Source organism: Lithobates pipiens, unplaced genomic scaffold, assembly GCF_037356315.1.
Source record: "Lithobates pipiens isolate NorthernLeopardFrog02 unplaced genomic scaffold, aLitPip1_a1.2 Scaffold_8, whole genome shotgun sequence".
Lineage (NCBI taxonomy): Eukaryota > Metazoa > Chordata > Amphibia > Anura > Ranidae > Lithobates > Lithobates pipiens.
Genome location: NW_027507903.1, coordinates 231,908,409 through 231,925,593, shown reverse-complemented (window position 1 = coordinate 231,925,593; position 17,185 = coordinate 231,908,409).

Here is a 17,185-nt window from a genome sequence, read left to right as displayed (position 1 = left end):
GAAGCAATGGTGAGGAGGGTAGGAAAGGTATGTGCGCTCGATGCGCAATTTTTAATTGGGTTTCCCTCCAAGTTTCATTTGGAACCAAATTATAGACTGATTTGAGTCCGTGTAAGATCTTGTCCACAATGTCGTCGCTTGGAAAATCTTTAGCCCAGTTGGAGACCGAGGTTGATTCCAGAGATGGTGTTGTTCTTAGTAGTAAGGGTATGTAAATATCAGAGATACCATAAGAGTCTTTGTGGAGAAGTACTTCAAGGAAAGAGGATTGGAATCTTGCATGTTCCACCCTGCAGGTTTTCTGCAAAAAGCTGAGACATTGGCCATGATGAAAGGTAGACGAATCCGGCAAGGAGAACTTGGCGGCCAGCCGGCGGATGGGGAGCGCACGACCAGAATCCGGGTCGCATAGGGAGTAGAAGGTGTCGAGGCCCTTTTGACGCCATGCTTCATAGGGTTGGCGGCCCAGTCCCGGAGTAAAGTTCGGGTTACCCTGTATCGGGAGATGTCTAGAGATGAAGGGGGACAGCTTGAGGCTTTTCCGTGTTTCTCTCCAGGCAATAGCCATGTCTCTCAGTAAAAGGTTATGTTGTAGTGACGGTTCCAATTGTTTCCATTTGCAGTGGAGAAGAGCTGCTAGGGAGTAGGGATGGGTCATTGCAGCTTCCAGTGGATAGTTTGAGCAGCGGGATTTTTGGGTTATCCAGTCCAGGCCTACCCTTAATAAACAAGCTATGTTATACATTCTAAGATTGGGAAGGCTAATACCCCCCTCGCTCCTGGGAAGGTGGAGTTTAGAAAAGGCTATGCGTGGTCTCTTGTTTCGCCATAAGAATTTGGAAATTGCAGAATTTAAGAGTTTTGTATCCTTATGTTTAAGGAGTAAGGGTATCGTCTGAAGGGGATACAGGAGACGTGCGAAACTGACCATTTTTACCAGGTGGCACCTTCCCAGGAGCGAGAGAGGCAGATCCATCCAGTTATCCAATTCCTGTATAAGTTTGGCAAAGAGGGGGGGGTAGTTCAGGTGATAGAGAGATGAAGGGAGTCTCCCTATTTTAATGCCTAAGTATGTGATATGGGTTTTAGCTATCTTGAAAATGGAGTGATTTTCCCATGCTGGAGGTGGAAGGGATCCTAATGCCCCGTACACACGAGAGGGATTAAGTCTGACAGACTTCCGACGGAGTTCTAGCGGAGTTCCGCCGGAGTTCTGGCGGACTTTTCGACCGAACGGACTTGACCACACACCATCACACCAAACTCCGACGGAGTCGAACGTGATGACGTACGACTGGATTCGACGTAGGAAGTTCATAGACAGTAGCCAATAGCTGCCCTAGCGTCGGTTTTAGTCCGTCGGAGTAGCACACACACAAGCAAATTTTTCGAAGGGGACCGGGTCCGGCGGAGTTCCGTCGGGAAAATTTGAAGCATGCTTCATTTCTAAAGTCCGTCAGACTTTTGCGAAGCTAAAGTCCGTTGCAGCCCACACACGAGCGGATAGTCCGCCGGACTCAGTCCGTCGGAGTTTGGATGTCGAAAAGTCCGCTCGTGTGTACGGGGCATAAGGGGAGTATTTCACTCTTGGAATAGTTGATACGCAGTCCCGAGCACAGTCTGAAACGGTCAAAAATAGATTTGATCGCGTGCATGTCTGCTGATGGGTTGGCGGAAAATATCAAAACATCATCCGCAAAGAGGGAAGTTCTTAATTCGTGTGACCCGATTTCGATCCCGTGTAGTGGTGCTCTGTTTGTCAGATATCTGGAAAGCGGCTCTAGGGCCATGTTAAAAAGTAGTGGGGACAGGGGGCAGCCTTGTCTGGTTCCCTTATGTAGTCGGAACTCGTCCGAGAGGAGGCCGGCGGCCACCAGTCTAGCTGCAGGGGAGGTATACATGGAACTGATCAGGTGCAGAAAGGGTCCGGAGAAACCCATGTCCCCTAGCACCATGGAAAGCCATTCAAAATTAACATTATCAAAAGCCTTTTCGGCATCAAGGGTGATAATAGCTAGATCACTGGTAGGGTTACATCTAGCGTGTTCTAGCACCATCATCACCTTCCTGATATTGATAGTTGCCGTTCTGCCCTTGACAAAGCCTTATTGGGCGGGGTTGATCAGGGAGGGGATGATGTCAGCTCCTCATGTTGGAAGACATCAAGATTCAGGAGCGAAATGGGTCTATATGACCCAGGCTCTTGTGGGTCTTTCCCTTTTTTTTCCAACAATTTTATAATTGCTTGATTACCTGACGGGAGATAGGGGCCGCCAGACCATATATGTTGGAAGACATCGGTAAGGGTCAGGGTCAGAAGTGAGTTTAAAGATTTGTAGAACTCGCCTGAGGCCAGCTTGCGAATCGTATCGGATATCTCCGAAGAGGAAATGGGAGCGTTTAGTGATTCGAGTTGAGAGGGAGTTACTTGTGTCAATTGTACTTTGTCAAGGAAGTCGCGTGCTGTGGGCCGGTCGATAGGGTCCGCCGCGTAGAGGGTAGAGTAAAAGCGTAGCATAGCTGCATTAATGCCCTTCTGAGTAGTCGTGACTGTGCCATCGGGGTCGCGTAACGACGATATAACCGTGGGGCGGTAGGGTCCCTTGGATAATCTGGCAAGAAGCTTGCCAGCCTTATTGCCAAATTTGTGTAGAGTGGCATCAAAGTGAGCTCGTTTAGTGGTTTCCAAGGTTTCGGCCCAGGTGTCAAAAGACTGCTTGGCTGTATGCCAGGCCGCACGGTTGTCAGGGGAATCCAATGTATAAAGTGCTCGCTGGGCCTGGTGTAATCTGGAACTGGAGGCCTTGTAGTGAAACAGGGCGTGCTTCTTGAACGAGGATGCATAAGAGATAATGCGTCCCCTGAGGAACGCCTTACCTGTATCCAAAAACAAGTGTGGACTGTCAGTATGGATTGCATTCGTCTGTGCATAGATTGCCCATTCTTTTTCCATATAGGATTGAAAGTCTGTGTTGTGCTGCAAGTAGGATGGAAAACGCCATATTTTGGGGTTCGGGTGAATGTCAGGGGTCTCCAGAGTCACTGAGATTGGAGCGTGGTCTGATATAGCTATGTCATTGATTTCCGCTCTTGGAAGGATGGAAATTAGGTCAGTAGAGCTAAATAAATAGTCAATCCTAGTAAAAACATTGTGAGGATAAGAGTAAAAGGAAAATTCTCGGTCGGTCGGGTGGTGAAGTCGCCAGATGTCATGTAAGTGAAGGGAGTCCATAGTCGTTGACAGGTTTGTTGGGTTAGTAGTAGTTGAGGATGGGACAGGGCGCAGTGATGAGGATTTGTCTTCTACCCAGTGGGCAATAGAATTGAAATCGCCCCCTACAATTTGTGGGAGATGAGGGAAGCGCAGAAGCCAGCTAGTCAACGCGCTAAAAAAATGTTTAGTGGGGCTATTGGGGGCATAGACGTTGGAGATTGCAAGTTCCTTTGTTCCTATAAGGGCCCTAACCGTGAGGAGTCTGCCCTGTTGATCTGCGTCTGTAGATAAGATCTTACAGGGAAGATTCTTGTTGATGAGAATAATAACTCCTGCTTTTCGGCCTACAGCCTCAGAGCCTACCACATCACCCACCCAGAGCTTCCTCATCTGAGCAAAGTCAGATGAGGAGAAATGGGTTTCTTGTAACAGCGCTATGTCCGTTTTAAGCCTCTTAAGGTGTCGTAATATCTTCAGACGTTTGTTGGGAGAACGAAGCCCTTTAACGTTCCACGAGACTATTTGCAGCATGGCGAAGCGTTAAGTAAGGCAACAACATAGAGTATTACTACCATGTGGTTGGGAGGACCCGGGACGTGTAACAACAGGAGCGGAGCTCCAAAAAGGGCCAACACGGCCCCCGATAAGGTGACAGCAAGGGAGGGTAAATTGAAGACAGGTGTAACAGGGGGAAGAGGCAAATGGAGGGGGTGGGGAAGGGAATGACAAATGTGCCAGGTATAAAAACAGAGAGGGTAAACATAACTTACTATCAACTTCACTTTTTTCCGCATGGGGGTCACTGTCTAGACCAGCTCCCAGAACCAGGCCTCCGGAGTAACGCGGATATTGCCACCCTATAAAGAAGGAACACGGCACGCCGTCAGCCCAGGCGAGGACTAAAAAGTGTGAGATGGTCTGCACAGAAGAAACCACAGGGGGAACGAGTGTGCGTAACCTGTAAAACATAAGCATTGAGGAAAACAGAAACAGTAGAACAACCAGAGGCAGGGAGCTTACGGGATACGTAGGAAAGCATGAATTCAGTCAATGCCGCTTATAGGGCCTTTGTGACCCTTTTTCAAATATTACCTGAGAAACGCAGGTGGAGCGTGAGTGGCCCAGGAGGAAAGTGTTCAGTCACAAGCTGCTTCTACCATGAGAGAACAGGTGGTAGGCAAGGCTCCGTCCCTAGGAGAGAGAGAAAACAAGAGGAATAGCATGGCCCTGGAGACTATCAGCGTGGGTTCAGAGCGTGCTGAGCAGGTCCTGAGGCTCTGAAGCACTTGGAGGAGTCCTTCCGTGGGCTCCTCTGGTCTAGGGCCCTGTTGACTGGAGCCGTTTTGGGTGCCGGGCTGAGCGGAGGGCCTGAATGTAGCGATTTCAGAAAGCGAGTTGCATCATCCGGATCTTGGAAAGAGAGCTGTTCCCCGTTGGGTGCTTTGATCCGTAAGACTGCCGGAAACGCCAGGGTGAATTTCATCTGCCGTTGAAATAACTCCGTGCAAATGTGTTGAAAGGCCTTTCGTTTCTTGGAGACATCAATTGAATAGTCAGCGAAAATTAGGATTTTGGCCCCATCGATCTGGAGGGACCTGGATTGTCGGTATTGCTGCAGAATGGCGGCTTTGTCCGAATAATTCAGGTATTTGGCAATTATTGGACGGGGGGATTTGCGATCTGAGTTGGGCGCCCCACACGGTGTGCTCGTTCCACAGTAAAAGGTCCCCCAAGACCCAGGGCCTCAGGGATGCGGCTTGCGCAAAGTTCTGACAGAGCGGATTGGTGAAGCGATTCGGGGATACCCACAAAACGCAGGTTGCTCCTCCTGGACCTATTTTCGAGGTCATCGAGCTTTTCCAAAATATATTTGTTGGTTCTGTCCTGGGCTTGTTCCAGGGACTGTGTTTGATAAAGTTCTTCCTCTAACTTAGAGATGCGGTTTTCAGCCTCATTTAGTCTGGAAGCATGTTCCCCAAGCTGGGCTTGAAATTTATGCATGCCTGAGGTGACAGCTTTTTCAACAGAGGCAGCAATCATAGGGGAGAGGAGAGCAGCAACAGCCTGTGCCAAAAGTTCTGTCTGGTGGTCCTGCAGAGGTGGGGATGGCAGGGGTTGCAGCATGGCAAAAGGTGCTACAGGCCCAGGTATGTGTGGTGAGGCAGGAGATTGCAGGGATGAGGGTGCCTTGGAGGCTGTCTGGCCTGGTGTGGGGTCTCCTACCTCCATGTCTGGCGCTGTCTCCTCCGGGTGGGCCGCGCAGGCCGGAGCGGTGTAGGCCGAAGCCGGGGCCTCGATTTGCGGTGGCGGCGGCCGCGTACGAGCGCGGCCCGGTTTTTTCCACGAACCGGTCCATCCTGGAGCCGGTGATGTGGGGGAGTCTGCTGGCTGGTGATGCGGGCGAAAACGCCGTATTTATAGCCGATTTAGAGGCCAGTTTGCGGGAGCTGAGGGAGAAGACAGCTACTCCACGCGGCGCCGGAACCGGAAGTATCATCTGAGATTTTATGAGGACTTTGAAAGCAACAATTGGGTCTAGATGATTGGGATGCTCAATTCTTAAAAAAAACACCTACAGACTCTTTGCCATCGCCCTATCCTTCCTGCAATCCCTCCCTCCCTGGGGTTCCCAGCAGTATGTTATGCTTTTTTTATTTTGTGCTAACTTTTTTTCAGATGTCCTCTGGGTGCTTATGCTATTTTTCTAGGTCCCCTTCCTTTTTAATCTACTCTTGCAATTCTGGTGATGCAGCAAGTGGTGCTGGTATGATGACATCGGCACCAATCTATGCATTAATACACTGAGACTGCAATGCACCCTGGTGACACCCTGCATGCTTAGTCTGTCCTTTGGGTGTAATTCAACCCAGAAGACTGAAAACATCTGGTGGTAGAGAAGGGGCACTGTTGGGGATCCTGCTGGGCCCTAATTCCGGTGTTGGGCTTTAAGTCTTGTAGTGGAAATATGTTTTTAACTCATGCAGTATGCACATATTATGTTTTTTTAAATTGATGGCATTAATGTAGTCTCCTTGGGGATCACATCTCTAATTTATGGCGATGAGCTTCGTCTTTGTGATCTTTCTAAATAAATGTATTGATATGATTTACATTGTCCCTCCTGCAGCATATACATATGGAAATATTGTCTTGCATGTTAAGGGATCAACCACATTGTTAATGCAACAATTCAATATACGTACATCCGTGTTGTTAGCTGTTTTATAGCAGTCATTCTTTGGGTAAAACATAACCAATAAAAATACCTTCTAACTTCTACAGTCAAGTACACAATTTTAAAGCATATAAACAATATCTACAACTGTTTAATATTGTAAGCAACGTGTACCGTTTTTTAGACCAGAATCATACTGTGGTGTTGCATTAATGCATTTATGCTATAGCGAGTTACTTGTTGCATCACATTTGCAACTCTCTAATCCAGTCATTGGATATTTTAATGCACCTGCACCTTTTCTTTTTCTTTAACCACTTGCCGACCAGCGCACGACGATGTACGTCGACAGAATGGCACGGGCAGGCAAATGGGCGTACATGTACGTCCCTTTAAATTTGCCGCCCTGCCGGCAACCGGGCCGCCCTGCCATCGGTCGGGACCTCCGTGAGTCCGGTCGCGGGACCCGCGGACTCGATCGCCGCGGGCATCCCCGCGATCGTCTCACGGAGCGGCCGAATGAAGAAATGCCGTTGTAAACAACATTTCTCCATTCTGCCTAGGAACTAGTGATGCTGATCTCTGCTCCATGTGATTGGAGCAGAGATCAGTGTTCACTAAATGAAAGCCCAACCCCCCCCCCCACAGTTAGTAACACACCCCTAGGAACACTTAACCCCTACACTGCCACCCACTGGTTAACCCCTTCACTGCCAGTGTCATTTACACAGGAATCACTGCATTTATATAGCAGTGATTATTGTATAAATGACAATGGCCCCAAAAATGTGTCAAAAATGTCCGATGGGTCCCCCACAATGTCGCAGTCACAATAAAAATCGCTGATCGCCGACATTACTAGTAAAAAAAAATAATAAAAAATTATTAATAAAAACGCTATAAAACTATCCCTATTTTGTAAACGCTATAACTTTTGCGCAAACCAATCAATAATCGCTTATTGTGATTTTTTTTTACCAAAAATATGTAGAAGAATACGTATCGGCCTAAACTGAGGGAAAAAAATGTTTTTTTTATATATTTTTGGGGGATATTTATTATAACAAAAAGTAAAAAATAATGCGTTTTTTTCAAAATTGTCGCTCTATTTTAGTTTATAGCGCAAAAAATAAAAACCGCAGGGGTGATCAAATACCACTAAAAGAAAGCTCTATTTGTGGGAAAAAAAGGACGTCAATTTTGTTTGGGAGCCACGTCGCACGACCGCGCAATTGTCAGTTAAAACGACGCAGTGCCGAATCGCAAAAAGTGGTCTGGTCTTTGACCAGCAAATTGGTCCGGTCTGAAAGTGGTTAAGTAACACACTACAACACTCAGATGGTTCATACAGTATGTCATTTTCAGCTTTGAAAGAAGGAAGGGAGTGATGTTTTTATTTTTTTATTTTTTTTTATTTGCCTAAATTAAGAAGCCATTTACACAAGCGGACTTGTTGACCTCTTCTTCTTTCCACATCATTATTATTTTTACATAGTGTAGCATGCAGATTTTACATAACAATATGCACAGACCTCAGGCGTAGCTTCCCTGCAAATAGTTTATAATTAATTGTGTTGCACTTCATACATAAAAAGACAAAGTGACTTATTAAGGTCACTGCTCAAGAATTCAGAGAGCGAGGCCTCTAGAAGAGTTCCTTTTTTTATATTATTGTTAAAAAGTCAGATTATCTTTGAGTCGGTGCTTCCAAAGGGCCCTGGCAGACTTACTGAATGTAATCACTTACTACACAAGGGGTTTTCAAGAACTCATTATATTAAAAGTGTGAACTACTTAAAATACCATGTTTAGTTTAATACTTGTTCCTTAATAATTTTGAAACCAGTTTGATTAGTCATAATTGTATTACATAGTCTTACCACCTTATCTCAACATTATAATGACATTTGTTTTATTGCATGTCACTTTTATAGCACAACATACCAACCCAACATAATACATGAAAAAATATAGACAGTTTTGGTGCTAAAATGTATAGACACGTCACCCCTCATCATGCCTCAGCCATTCATTTTAGGCAGACCATAAATACTTCATATGTAAAGGATATATTGCTATTAATTCACAAGCAGCCATGCTGACCAACATCGGCTAAAATCAGATTCTACCAAAACAGAAATCACCATTGATGCTTGTTTAAAATAAATTACTATTATATTTTTTCAAGATTATAAATATTCCTTAGAGCCATTACACTAAACAAACTGTAATATTATCCTGATACATATTTTGTTTCAATAGTTTTTATTGAAGTTTCACATATAACATCTAGTAGGTAATAAACGTTTTCATACATTGAGATTCAGTAGTGAGAGGTTCGCTATACAGGTACATATAACATAATATGATATGAACATGTAAACAGTTTCAACAGTATTAACAATTATAAATGCTATGCGTAGGGTTAAAAGTGCTGTCTATCATCCCCAGACACCCCATCTGGGTGCATGCTGTGTCAGGGGGAGGGAGACAGCGCCTCTCACCCAAGTGCTTTAAGAGGGAAGGTAGGCAGGAAAGGGGGAGAACACAAAGGTGGAGTATACTAATTAATTCAAAGGTTGACAAGTCTTTTGTACCAATTTTTCCAGGGAAGCCATTGTTTAAGAATTTTAGAGTGTGTAAGTGACTCATTTGCCATTAAATGCTCACATTTAGCATTGTTGGAACCTTGTCAGTCTTCCAGTGTCTGGAAATCAGTAGTATTGATGCTAAGAGTATATGTGCAGTGGTTGTTCTAAAGTATGGTAGGATGGGATGAATGTTAATGTTCAAGATGGCTAGTTGTGGGGTGATTTTACATTGTGTTTGTGTAATTTCAGATAATATGTTAGATATGTCTGACCAGAGCTTATTCAGCTGTGGGCATGACCAAAATATGTGACAAAGGGTTCCTGTTTGATCACAGAGTCTTCAACAAGTGGGGGTGGGCTTAAGATGGAATTTTTCTAGTTTCTGTGGTGTTAAGTACTACCTCAAAGTTAGTTTCTGTGTTAATTCTCAAAGTGCTGTGCATTTTGTGGATGTATAAATACATTGCAGGGCTGATTGCCATTGTTGTTCAGTAAATTGTTGTTGTAGGTCTTCCAACCATTGCCTGAAGAGCAATGATTTAGTAAAAATTCTCTTTTCATGTAATGTTGAATAGATTAAGGAAATGAGTTTTCAATTCCGACTGTTGGAGAATTAGTAGTTCCACATGTCTGTAGGTATTGCTCCTTCCATGTGAGGGTAGGAGGAGGTACACTGGTGAATTCTGTGCTATATCATTAAATCTTTGGATAGTGCGTTGTATAATTTTTGGATTTGTGTAAATGACTTATGAGCTATTTTTTTGCAAAGGTCTAAAGTAAGGGTTATTTGATCTGTTAACCATCTAGGTACGATTAAGTCTGGGGTTAGTAGATGCAGTGTTTCAAGGGAGATTGGGAGTGCTTTGGTAGCAAGGTGGGACCATTTACAGAGGTGTAGTGATTTCCATGCATTAACAGAGGCCTGGATGGTTGGAGCATGGAATTTGTAAGTGGGAAGATTCACAGCTGTGCTGAACAGCCAAAGTTTAAGATTCCCTCCTGGAATCATGGTAGATTCTATGTGTCCCCATAAGGTTGTGGTATGTGCGGAAATTCATTCTTTCTTCCTTTTGGATCTTTTGACCTGATCCCAGGCAAGAATAGATCATCTACGTCATGAACTACTCCAAAGGACTAATTCCCCTGAAGGAAGGAATGTTTCAGTCATTTTATTAACTGGGGGGGGGGGGGGGGGATTGGTGTGTGTATACCAGGTCACTTGGGCCAATAAGGAAATATAAAACAATTGAAGCCAGCAGTGCTCAAAGCAATGTGAAAAAACCCTAATGGAGCTATTATAGACAGACCAAGTATGTATGTATAAACGTTAGTAAATTTTATTTAAGGATACAAAAAATGTGAGCTACATAAGAACAATGATGACTTAATTAAAAGCTGAAATACACGGTACCCAAAATTGCAACGGTATGTGAGCCCACAGTCCTAGAAGCAAACTAGTGGTGATGCATACTGGCTTGGAAAACCTTACATGTTACGGACAAATAATAGTCCTTCTTCAGAGGTTTTTTATGTCAAATGGGTACAGGATTTCTATAATGCAAAAAATAGCAAAAAAGAAAATATATACAGTATTAGTGCTTACATATATATTACAAAAGAGTACAATAATTCATTTACAATGTAAGAGAGTAAAGATGAAATATGTATTATATACAGTTTCCATTATATACAATGTGAGTAAATGGCTGCACTTACAAAAGTCACATATGCACATTTGCATATGTCTGAGGAATGGATGGGAATGGTGGTGATTCCCTCAGGTGGGGAGCGAGAGCTCATTGACCCCAGGTTGGATCCAGGAAAATCAGGGAAAAACTTGACAACAAGTGCTTTGCTACAAGGACTCATAGCTGTAGAGCATGGAGCTCCAGCTAATGGTGGGCCATAAAAGCTGTATGAATAAATCAAAGGTATGCTGCAGTCAATAAAAATATCTGAGTGTATATGAGGCAAAAACAGCCAAACTGTGCCCCATGTTATTTGAGCATCAGCTAGAACGTATAAGTCCTGAGATAAAGATGCAAATAGGTACATTACCTTTCACTATGCTTGATAAATACAAACAGCTTCAACCTTCCACTTCCTTCGCATATCAAGTGATTGCCTTAGGTGCAGGTAGATAAAGGTGAGTGTGGGGGCCATTAGCCAATCGCAATGGTGATTGCGAAGGCAGAACAGCTGGATCCTGTGTGGGAGCGTCAGCATCCAGGTCTGGATGCCCACCCACTCCCACTGAGTCCCTCTGCGTCATGATGCCCATCCAGGGGCGGAGTCACGTGCCATGTCATCATGCCTCCAATGCACGTGTGGCTGCTTCCCGCACTCCATAGTGGAGCGCAAGATGGGGAAAGCAATGCCACTAAGCCAGGAACCCAGAGCCAAGGTAGTCCACAGCCACCCTAGAATAGGGAGTAATGCAAAGGATTATCCCCGAAACACCAGTGGTCACAGTATTGCTTTCGGTCGGTGCAAATCCACCAGGGAGGAAAAATGGCTAATTGAGCCCTATTTGTACATTTTCACTTAGGGGTGTACTCACTTTTGTTGCCAGCTGTTTAGACATTAACGGCTGTGTGTTGAGTTATTTTGAGGGGACAGAAAATTTACACTGTTACTTTTTATTGTAGGAAAGTGTAATTTCTTCAATGTTGTCATGAAAATATATAATATATTTACAAAAATGTGAGGGTGTACTCACTTTTGTGCAGCAGGTTCACTAGTACTCTCTGATCTGCAGCTTGTACCCGTATACCTGTTCCTGTCATCCTTACTTGGATCCTGTGTTTGACCCGTCTTCCTCTGACTAGGCTTGCTATCTATTATCCTGATCCCTGCTTGCCTTGTTGACTTTGCTTAAACCTCTCCTCTTCTTGATATCCTATTGTCAAACCTTGCCTGCATCCTGACCATTCTTTGCCTGCCATCTATGCCTACATCTGATTGTCTGTTACCAACCCGGCTTGCCTGACCATGCATCCTGTGTCTCTTCTGCTCTGCATGCACCTGCCTGGTCCCTGCTGCCTGCTACCACCAGTCCCGAGTCTGCTGGCCTGCCAACGCTTGTTTAACCAGCTGGTCCACCCTGATGACACATCCACCACACGGAAGATAATCCAGGCACCCATACACCGCCATGCTCTTGTGGCCACTGTTACAACATCAGTGGTCCCTGAGAAGGGGTTGTACAAGAGCCCTTCCCTCTGCACATCAGACTCAGCCATCAAGAAAGCGACACTGGGAATGAACACAGACCTCACTCTGTCCTGTCTTAACTGTCTTCAGTCTTCCTCTGTGTCAGAGTCTTCCCTGCTAAGTGCAGTCTGTCTGTCAGACTTTATCCATCCCTTCCTGTTCATTTTCAGGTCTCTAGTGTTTTCATTTATATTTCACTTGTTATACTTGTGTCTTTATTATGTTTTCATTTGCAGCAATTATAGCAGGAACTGTGGTAGAATGATTAGTGCTCCTGCCAAGGATACAACATTTTTTGGTTTAAGGCTGTCATTGTTATTTAGAGAAATTATTTATAGTGGAGAATATGTGTTTATTCTCCTCTTGCTTCATCTCAAATATATTTTCTTGTAAAGCAGCATGAAGATTCAAGGTGAAGCATTGAACGCTTTTGTCACAGCTACATGATCCCATGCATCTTCCAGTGCTCTTCCGGTCCTCTTCCTCTCAATTGAGTACAGGGCTCTGCTTTCCTTTTAGTAAATCACAGTGAATTTCTGCAGTGCTGCAGAATTCTGCTTTGCAAAACACTGTTGTCTTGTAAGAAGTTGGTTCTCAAAAAACACTGTCCAGTGAAAATGGGAAAAGGTATCCCCTAGTTAAATGTGTGCCTAACAGACTAAAGAGTCAGTTTATCATTATTGGATTTTCTGAGGGTTTTATTTACTTCCTAACAGGAATTAGACTGCTTAATGGTTGTCATTTTTACATCTGTGAATGAGCTGTCTGCTGTTGCGTTTTGGAATTTGCAAAATACATTTATATAGGGGATCCCTTCTTTCACAGTTCTTCCTTTTTTTATTTAGGTTATCACCTCTAGCTGTGATTCCTTAAAGATCCAATTATTTTAATAATATGCTAGTTCCTAAGGATTCTTGTTCTTTATTGATCTAATTGATGACAGCCTATTTCATTGATATCCCTAGATTTACTGTACATCAGACTCTTTGTGATTAGATCATTTGGTCCAGAGGCTCTGTTAGTCAAATCTGGTTAATGCAACATATCACATCCTCTTGGCTGCTGAATCACAGTTCTGTCTTTCTCCTCATTTAATTTCCTGTGTTCCTATGTGTTTTTATAGATTACTCCAGGAGGGAGTTTTAGATTCCTGCAAAAGACAATGTATCTTTTAAGAATCCCCTCATATTTAATACTTATCAGAAACTAGTATATTGTTCATGTCATTCAGTCATTTTTTAGCTTTTGGTGTTTACATCATGCAATATGCTGATAAGCAGAATTTCACTAGTGGGCTGGGTGCTTCTCATCTTGGGCCCTAAATTCCCTTCCCTCAATTAGATTGCAGATCTAATCAGTGAGTGTTTGCTTTCTGGATTGTGTGCCTCGTTGATAGGTTTGGCAGTTTGTTCTGGAGCCAGTTAGAAGAGAGGGGGTGATCTTTCTACTCAGGCAATATATGTGAGCATAGCCTTAAAGTGTCCTTGGGTTTTCAAACTGGGCGTTTGAGACGAGTCCTGTAGGGGTTGGTAGAAAGTCTCTCCTTCGGGGAAATAAGGGGCTATTTCCTTGTGTACGAGACTGAAAGGATCCTATGGGATGCACATGCTTCAGTTCAGATTTTTCTAGTAGGATTCCTTCATTAGGCATTGCTTTTGTAGTCTACAGGACAGGGGCATGGAGGCTTTCGTAGAAGGCGAAGTGTTAGTCAATCTCATAGTCCTTGAGATTGCTGTGTCATTGTATCCTTTTGTGGATGATATGGTATATGTGTGGAGTCACTGAAAACAGGCAGATGAGTGCTATTCAGGATCTGCAAAGTCTATGTAAGCAAGGATGGGGCATCATTCTTCCAATGAAGGTGTAGTGGTCAATTCCGTTGCAAACCCTCTGGGCCCAGGAGGGTCTAGTTCAGGTGGGGAGGGAAGGTGGAGCTATGATGTTCTTGTGATGGCTATTTCCTATTAAGGGTTATTGTGGAAAGATCTGAGGGCCCCATGCAGGTAATGTCTGTGATCAAGCTCTCTTGATTGTTTGTGAATTTGACAGCTTTGCTGCAGGGAAACAGGTATTCTAGATTGAGTAGAACTGTTTAAAGGTTAGTAGCAATGCTGAGCACAGTCAGGTATATGGTGGTTTGCTGCAGAGAATGGGGTTTTGTGTCATGTGTAAATCGGAACAAAAATCCTTTACCTGGTCAGTTGATGCCTGCTCTCCAATGTGCTAGGGAAGTGGTAGGGCTGCCATTCCTTGGTGTATCTGAGGCCCTCCGGGGAGAGTGAGGTGGAAAAGGATGATGATGAAGGAGGCAGCGTCTGATGATGAAGTTTCCGGCTTTGTCAATGCCATTCATTGAATTGGCTCTGTTGAGTGGAGGTAGTCTAAAGTTGCTGTACCAATCTGGAAGATCTACTTGTGGTATGTCCAGGGTAGAGCAAAAGTGATCTAGGTCATATATAATGATACAGAGTATACAGTGAGCCCTTGTGAGTCAACACGTTTCACCGTTCTTCAGGACACAGTCAAGGTTTCAAAGATAGCAAAGGACTTTGTATGTAAATATTCAGTTAAAATTATATAGAACATCCTGTGAGCCTCCACTAACAATAATAAACCAATAAATCCTCTTTGAATCAGCTGCAAGCAGTAAACATGTCTCATAAACCATGTAAAAGTACTAAAATCACATTAAAAACGCTGCGCTATCAAAGGTATAAACATAAAGCCTCTAAACTGGTAAAAATATATCCTCTGCACTGTGGTAATAATAATGTATAAAATATATGATCAAAAATATATAAAATAACTGGTGCTTAATAGCAAAATAATAAAGTAACAATGTGCATTCATATAGTGATGAAAAATATTAAAGCAAATAAGGCAATGGAAATCGAAATAGATCCAAATACTGGAATTATAAAAAAGAGCTTAAGTGCACTGTGCAAAGTTCAAATTGATCCAATTTACAGGTACTCCACACTCCATGCAATTCATTATGCTGTGAAAGTGATCTGCTACTTAGGTAGAAGAAGGGGACAGGATGGCACGCTTAGCAGATCAGTTGTTAGGAATGATCATCATACCATCCCGTTACTGGCCGGTTTCAGCCATTTGTTTTTTGCTTGATGTAGAATGGCGCACTGAAACGCCTGCATATTGTGAATACCCTGTGTGGGACCTGTTTATTTTTGTTTCAATACATTGCATAAGCATACTACACTATGAGATCCTTTTTTCATTGATATACTGAGGCACATTGGCGATTAATCCAGGATCCCGGACACACTGTTGAACCTTGTACTGGTTCTAAAGCGTGTATTGACCAAGCTTAACAGCAAGGTCACACACCTTAAAGTGAGCCTTCATTACACGGAGGGAGCACCTGAGTGAGAACACAGCGTCTGATTATCGCATCAATTTCACAGCATACTGAATCGCATGGAAATTGGATCAATTTGAACTTTGCACAGTGTACTTAAGCACTTTTTTTTATAATTCCAGCATTTGGATCTATTTAGATTTCCACTGACTTATTTGCTTTAATATTTTTAATCACTATATGAATGCACATTGTCACTTTATTATTTGTCTATTAAGCACTTGTTATTTTATATCATTTTCGGCATATATTTTATACATTATTATTACCACGGTGTAAAGGATATATTTTTACCAGTTCAGAGGCTTTATGCTTATACCTTTGATAGCGCAGCATTTTTAATGCGATTTAAATATTCAGGCAGTATGGATATTTCATAATATACTCCCGGGAGGGGGGTTAGTTCCTGCGTTCTGTATATAGGTGATTAGAGACAGCCAAATCTGCTAATATAAGTAGATTAAGGATAGTAACCAAATGGTTCCCAAACAGGGGTGAAGCACTGCCAAGAAGGGTAATCCAGAACCGGTAGCCACACTGGAGGGTACTAGCGCAACAAAGCCAAGCTGCCTTAAAGCCTACCCCACATGGAGTCCTGTAACTAGACAGGTAGTATGGTGCCTATAGGGTGATTTAAGAAATGAACAGATATCAGATAGCCCCTGGGAGACAACCTTCCACCAGTGACCAGCGGAAGGCTGTCTCCCAGGAGCTATCTGATTACCCTTCTTGGTAGTGCTTCGCCCCTGTTTGGGAACCCTTTGGTTACTATCCTTGATCTACTTATATTAGCAGATTTGGCTGTCTCTAATCACCTGTATACAGACCACAGGAACTTACCCCCCTCCCGGGAGTATATTATGAAATATCCATACTACCTGAATATTTACATATGAGGTTCATTTTCATGCAAGACAGTGAGATTCATTCTCTCCTATGCTATATTTGAAACCTTGACTCTGTCCAAACGGTGAAACGCGTTGATGCACAAGGACTCACTGTATCATTATATATGATTTTTAACCTTTGAATGCTCTATTCATGTATTGTATTTCCTAATAAACATTGTTATTTTTCTATACTTCACTACTGTTTTGTATGCCTTAAAAGTCCAACCTAGGGATACTTTTAGATATAATAATCCCTAGAAGTTTTTTTTCACTAGTGTTTAGAAAGTACTATTCCTCATCTAGTTCCTTTCCCTCTTAACCATTGTTAGAGGCAACATCCCAGCGGAGACTTATGGGAGCTGTCCCATCCTTTATGTACTTCTCTAATGTTGCACTATGTTCTAATCTGTTTGTCAAATGTGTTTTTTTAACTGTCTTAAATTATGTTCCACATCTGTGTCAGAACTAGTTTGTGAAAATACCTCCTCTGTGTTCATCTTCTTACTATTAACAAAATTAAATATATCTATATTCGCTGCAAGATTAATGATCCTTAGGAAGTGGAGAGTATCCCTAACCCCCAACCTATCAGATGTGACGCTTCAATTGAATCTCACTATTCATCATTAATGGTATCTGGCACTTCAGAAGGGTAGCTCTCACCAATTTCTTACAACTTGAGGCCCTTGGATCTCTCTTCAGATTCTACTAAATTGAACCTGT